A 6,667-nucleotide genomic window follows, 5' to 3' on the forward strand; every position below is an offset into this window, starting at 1 on the left:
GCGCTCACAGGCCCAAACTGCAGCCAGGCACTCTTTCTCAATTTGAGCGTATTTTGACTCCGCAGCCGTCAGTGTGCGGGAACAGTAGGCGATGGGCTGTAGTTTGTTGTCATTCAAGTGCAGGAGTGCAGCCCCCAACCCATAACTGCTTGCATCAGCACTAACCACAGTCTTTTTTGAAGGGTCGTAGAACCCCAGCACTGGGGCAGACCCCAGCAGGGACTTGGCATGCAGGAACGCTTTTTCTTGTGAGGGTCCCCAGACCCAGGCAACATCTTTCTTAAGCAACTCTGTGATAGGGTGTAAAACTGTAGATAAATCTGTAAGAAACTTGCCCACGTAATTTACAAGGCCCAATATCTGTCTCAGCTCATGTACATCAGAAGGGCTTTTCATCTGTTCAATAGCCCGAATTTTCTCGGGGTCTGGCTTGATGCCATACCCGTTGATGATATGCCCAAAGTAGCATAATTCAGTTTTCCTAAAATGACATTTTTCTTTATTCAGCTTCAGCCCAGACTCTTTGATAGCCTGCAGCACACAACTCAAACGCTGATCGTGCTCCTCCACTGTAGACCCATACACTAGAATGTCGTCCATGACGACCGCTGTGCCCATGTGGCCACTCAGGAGAGAACTCATTTCCCTTTGAAAGATTTCAGGAGCGGAGGATATCCCAAAGGGGAGTCTGCAGAAGCAGAACCGACCTACCGGTGTGATAAAGGTAGTCAGTTTGCAGCACTTTGGATCCAGGGGGATCTGCCAAAAGCCGCTAGAAGCGTCTAATGTGGAAAAGAACTTCGCCCCAGCCAACTTCGGGGCTATATCTTCCAATGTCGGCAGCACAAATCTCTCCCTCTTCACTGCCTCATTCAACCTTTTCAGGTCCACACAGATGCGCACCTTTCCATTTTTCTTTGCAACTGGAACAATGGGGGCACACCAATCAGTTGCTTCAACAACCTCTTCAATAACCCCCATAGACTTCATGCGCATGAGCTCTTTCTCCACTTGAGGCATGAGCGGGAACGGAATTCTACGAGGAGTAGATATACTGTATGCGTCACTTTTAAGTGCTATACGGACAGGTTTGCAGTTCAGTAGGCCCAACTCGCCAAACATATCTTCAGAGATCTCATTCACTCTGGCCACGAGGCCTAAGTCACAAGCTGCTTTTCTGCTCAATAAACTGTTAACACACTGACCTCGGATCACATGCACCCACATGGTGAACTTCCTTTGTTTGTACTCACAGCTGGCAAGAAATTTCCCCACACAATCAATGCGGCCACCAGGACTATGGACATTTGTAGTAACCTTCGCCAGCTGGGGCTGTCGAGGCAGTTTCATAAATTCAGCAAAAGACATTACAGTGATATCTGCTCCTGTGTCAATCTTAAAATCAACTTTGGCTCCCATTACAGTAAAAGTAACTTTCCAATCTTCCTCTGAGCTTGTCCGTTCCACAACAGACCCCACAAAAGACACTTCCTGACCCTCCTGGTCACTGTCCACCTGCATCTCCTTAATGTATTCAGTTTTACACACCACTTCAAAATGGCCTATTCTGTTACATTTTCTGCATCTTTTATCTCTGGCCGGGCATATAGCACTCTGATCATGAGCCCGGTAGCACCGTGTGCATCGGCCATATTGCGCCCATCCACTTCTAGGCCTTTCCAGTACTTTAGATCTACCGCTCACACTGTGCCTTTCACTAGTAGTTTTCCTAGACTGTTGCACTTCATCCACAATACTGTCAGACCTCAGATCAGCACTTTGCTTTTTCACCAGTTCACTCTGGCGGGCCATCCTAATAGCCCCTTCTAACGTTAAATCAGGCTCTAACTGCAGCTTCAGGGAGACTTCAGCATCTGCAATTCCAATAACTATTCTGTCTCTGATTTGCTCTTCTTTAGCAACACCAAACTCACAGAATTCAGCTAATTCATACAGGCTGCGCACAAATGACTCCACAGATTCTCCCACACGCTGATTACGTTTGTGAAAACAAGCTCTCTCATGAATCACATTTCTTTTGGGCACAAAGTGGGCACTGAGTTTATCCATAACTATATCAAAGTTAACTTCTTCCCCTTCTTGGAAAGTAAAAGCATTGAACACTGGCTCTACATCTTTCCCCATAGAGTATAAAAGAGAATTAACTTGTACTTCACCACTCTCCTTGTTCAGTTTGGATGCAATCCTGAAGCGCTGAAACCGCTGACGCCATGTGGGCCAAGCTGCAGGCTGAGAAAAGTCAAAAGACTCAGGTGGGGTAAACTTTGACATTGCAATCGATCAGGAACAGAAGCGCAGTCCAGAACTTCTGACACCATGTCATGAGATGCAGGGCATATGCAGGACACAGCAATGATGGTACAACTCTATTTTATTACAGAGCATAGCAATACACATATAGTCAGGTTGATTGTACTAAACTAACTGCGACACAGACACCGGACCTAAGCCCCGCCCACATACTAGTGACATCACATCCTGCTCTCATCACAAAGGCATCTAAGTTTTTTTGGTTTAGAACACTGGACAGCACTTTTTTTATGGTGTATGAATTTATCCACCAATCAGCAAGAGAAAAACCCAGGTTGTTCACCAAAAATGGGCCGGCATCTAAACTTACATTCTTGCATTTCAAATAAAGATACCATGAGAATTAAGAAAATTTGATAATAGGAGTAAATTAGAAAGTTGCTTAAAATGTCATGCTCTATCTGAATCACAAAAGAAAAAAATTGGGTTCAGTGTCCCTTTAATCTCTAAAGAGTGTGAGTACCACAAAGCTATTGTCAAAGACTTTTATAAATCTTGCAGTATTGCGTTACAAAATATATTCTTTTTCTTTGAGGATAACCATTTGAGGATTACATTCGAACTCTCCAGCTTCTGATATTGATTGCTGCTGTGTTGGAGATTGCTCCTTTTTTATACAAGTATTTTTAAGCAATAAGGTGTTTATTCACCTTTTATTTTGTATCCTATTGTTTTTTTTAATCACACATTCACCTTGTTTTGTATACTATTTTTTATTTTTTAATAAAATTAAATATGCTTCAAAATATTAAACGTGTGTAAGTGTCTTTCTATTTGCAAACAAAAAGTTTGTATTGTTTGACATTAGTATAATAAAAGCTGTATCAGTGGCATACACATGTATTCTGTGCAAAACCTCTGTTATAGTCTTCAAACAAATCTACTTAGGGATTTAATAGTGTTATTAGTTAATGAGGATTCATTTTTCATTACAGGAGCCATTAGAAGCTTTGTGGTAATGTGTGGTGTTTGGTTATGGTTGTGCACACCATACACAGCATATATGTGTATGTTGCTAAACAGTAATACATTTTCCTGCAAACATAGGCCTAGTTTCCATTGATGTGGTAAAATGTGGAAACTGGTGCTAAAAAACATCTATCTCCACTAACGTCTATGGAGATTTTTTATGTTACCACCATTTTCCAGACATTACCACCTCAATGGAAACTAGTCCATATTTGGTAAAGAAAGGATATTTAAAAAAGAAAATTATTAAAATGGGAAAAAGCATATGTGCACATATCATTTTAACTATCATGTTTCTTCATGATAATAAATGATTTTTCTAAATAATCTATATTTAATTAATTCTGTAAAATATACTTCCTTGTGAATGTGTAATATATAAAATAAACAGTATATGTAATGATAAAAAAGTGCAACACTCATGAGTATGAATAATGTTTTTCTTTCATTAATGAAAATTTTACACATATTCTTGTGATTGTCTAGTAATGTATCAGTTTAAAAAAAGACTTGCATACAAGTAATGAGCCTGTTGTGCTCTTAATGAGTGTTCAATTATACATTGTTTAGTTTTTAAACCATATATGGTGATAAATAATGGGCAATTCAATTCAACAATTGTTCACTTCCATATATGGTGGATATGAAGTTTCTAACCATATTTAGTATTAAACAATTGTTAAGAGTTAATGATTTAACTATTTTATTAACCACTGATAAAAAAGTGCAACACTCATGAGTATGAATAATGTTTTTCTTTCATTAATGAAAATTTTACACATATTCTTGTGATTGTCTAGTAATGTATCAGTTTAAAAAAAGACTTGCATGCAAGTAATGAGCCTGTTGTGCTCTTAATGAGTGTTCAATTATACATTGTTTAGTTTTTAAACCATATATGGTGATAAATAATGGGCAATTCAATTCAACAATTGTTCACTTCCATATATGGTGGATATGAAGTTTCTAACCATATTTAGTATTAAACAATTGTTAAGAGTTAATGATTTAACTATTTTATTAACCACTGATTGAAACCATCTATGGTAATTAACAGATTGTTCAGCAGATATTATTAAACAATTGTTAAGATGTAATGATTCAATTAGAATTACAACCTTTATTTACAACCATATTGGGGTGTTTTCTTTTTAATAATCTATTTAATTGAGCACTTGTTAAGAGCAAATAAGTATCTTGTATAAAAATACTTTTTTTTTAACTTATACCTTACCAGGCAATCACAACATGTTTGAAACATTTGTTAAAGATAGAAGGTTTTTAATCAAAGGAGGAAAAGTGTTAGGACTATAATTGTAATGTATGTGTAACATATATAAAGACAATTAAATAAAACATGACAAAATAAAACACAGGAATCATGTCAAATATTTTTATTAAGACATGTAGATGAAGAATCTCACAACACCAAAATACTGTCAACATTTATAATTAGGACATTTAAATAAGATGAAAACATAAGTTTAGTGTCAAATCTGTTTTAGAACACATTTAAATTAGGAAAATGACACCAGATTCATGTCAAATGTTTATTTTCAGATGCTTTTTTTTAAAGATTACCTGAGATATGAATATTAATAAAGATACATTATGGTGAATGATTGGCTGTGGTACATTAATTATTAACATGTTAACATAATTGCAAAGAATTTATCCTGACAATGTAGTACATCAGGTAAATTATAGGTATGTGAATAAATAAAGCAAGTGAATGATAATGCACAAATTATACCTTTGTATACAAGTATTAATTGCCTTATATAAAAAAAGAACTAAGTTTAAAGGGCCACTGTAAGTAAATATTTTCTATGCCTGTTACTAACTAACGACCCCAAATACGCTTTTTATCAATAGCATTTCATTAACATATCTCTACCATATATCAGAAATCTTGTCTGCAAATTTAATTGTTTTCCAAACCCACTCCGTGGGTATCCTTTGCTCTGTACCAATCCGTTTACAATACCTAGGTTTCAAAATGGCGCTTTAAACACAAAGTTATTGGTTTAAGTATTTTGAACATGCAGTGCTGAAAATAGTGGCAGGATAACGTGACATCATTGGCGAATAAAAGATATAACTTTTAGAACGTTATGAAACTTCGTTTTGGAGAAAATATAGGTCAGTAGGTTTTAATTAATGTTTATTAACTTTAATATGTTAGTTGTTTAGCTTAAAAATTATAACAGAAAGTAATCCTTTAACTTGGTTCAATGGCATACTATTTTTCCATGACAGTAAGGTAATTTAATTAAAAATCCATAATGAATAGAACACATGGAATTTAAAAGTAAAATGTCTCATTAATAATAATGAGTGAATGTTAATTGCACTTGCTTTATAAAAAAAAAAAAAATGTGCACACCACCACCACATATACAATTATAGTAGTACATATATTACATAGTGAATGTAGGCAATATTCAGAGGGGCTCCAGTATGATTCAGAGGAGCTCCGGGACCACTAGTGAGCAAACGTGACTACAACCATTAAATAATAACTTTCGTTTGACCATAGATTTATTTTGAAAAATCACCACAATTCATGAACATGTTACCAGCACCACTTTATATTAAATTGTATAAAGGATAAATATTTAATATACATCAGGCTTAAGTTGCATGGGAAATAAAGGGTAAAAAATACTATTGGCTGATGCAATCGGCCAATAGGATTGAGCTCGCATTCTATTGGCTGTTCCAATCAGCCAATAGAATGCAAGCTCAATCCTATTGGCTGATTGCATCAGCAAATAGGATTTTTTACCCTTTAATTCCGATTGGCTGATAGAATTTTATCAGCCAATCGGAATTCAAGGGACGCCATCTTGGATGACGTCTCTTAAAGGAACCTTCATTCTGGAAGAGCTGTCGATTGAAGAGGATGCTCTTGAAGATGTCTTGAAGATGGAGCCACTCCGCGTGGGATGGATGAAGATAGAAGATGCCGTCTGGAATGAAGACTTCTGCCGGCTGGATGAAGACTTCGGCCTGCTTGGATGAAGACTTCTGCCGGCTTTGATGAGGACTTCTGCCGCTTCGTTGAGGATGGATGTCGGGTCTTCAAAAACTGTAAGTGGATCTTCAGGGGTTAGTGTTAGGTTTTTTAAGGGTTTATTGGGTGGGTTTTATTTTTAGCTTAGGGTTTGGGCGGAAAAAGAGCTAAATGCCCTTTTAAGGACAATGCCCATACAAATGCCCTTTTCAGGGCAATGGGGAGATAAGTTTTTTTTAGATAGGATTTTATTTGTGGGGTTTGGTTGTGTGGGTGGTGGGTTTTACTGTTGGGGGTTTGTTTGTATTATTTTTTACAGGTAAAAGAGCTGATTTCTTTGGGGCAAATCAA

This window comes from Bombina bombina, chromosome 6 (assembly GCF_027579735.1).
Source record: "Bombina bombina isolate aBomBom1 chromosome 6, aBomBom1.pri, whole genome shotgun sequence".
Lineage (NCBI taxonomy): Eukaryota > Metazoa > Chordata > Amphibia > Anura > Bombinatoridae > Bombina > Bombina bombina.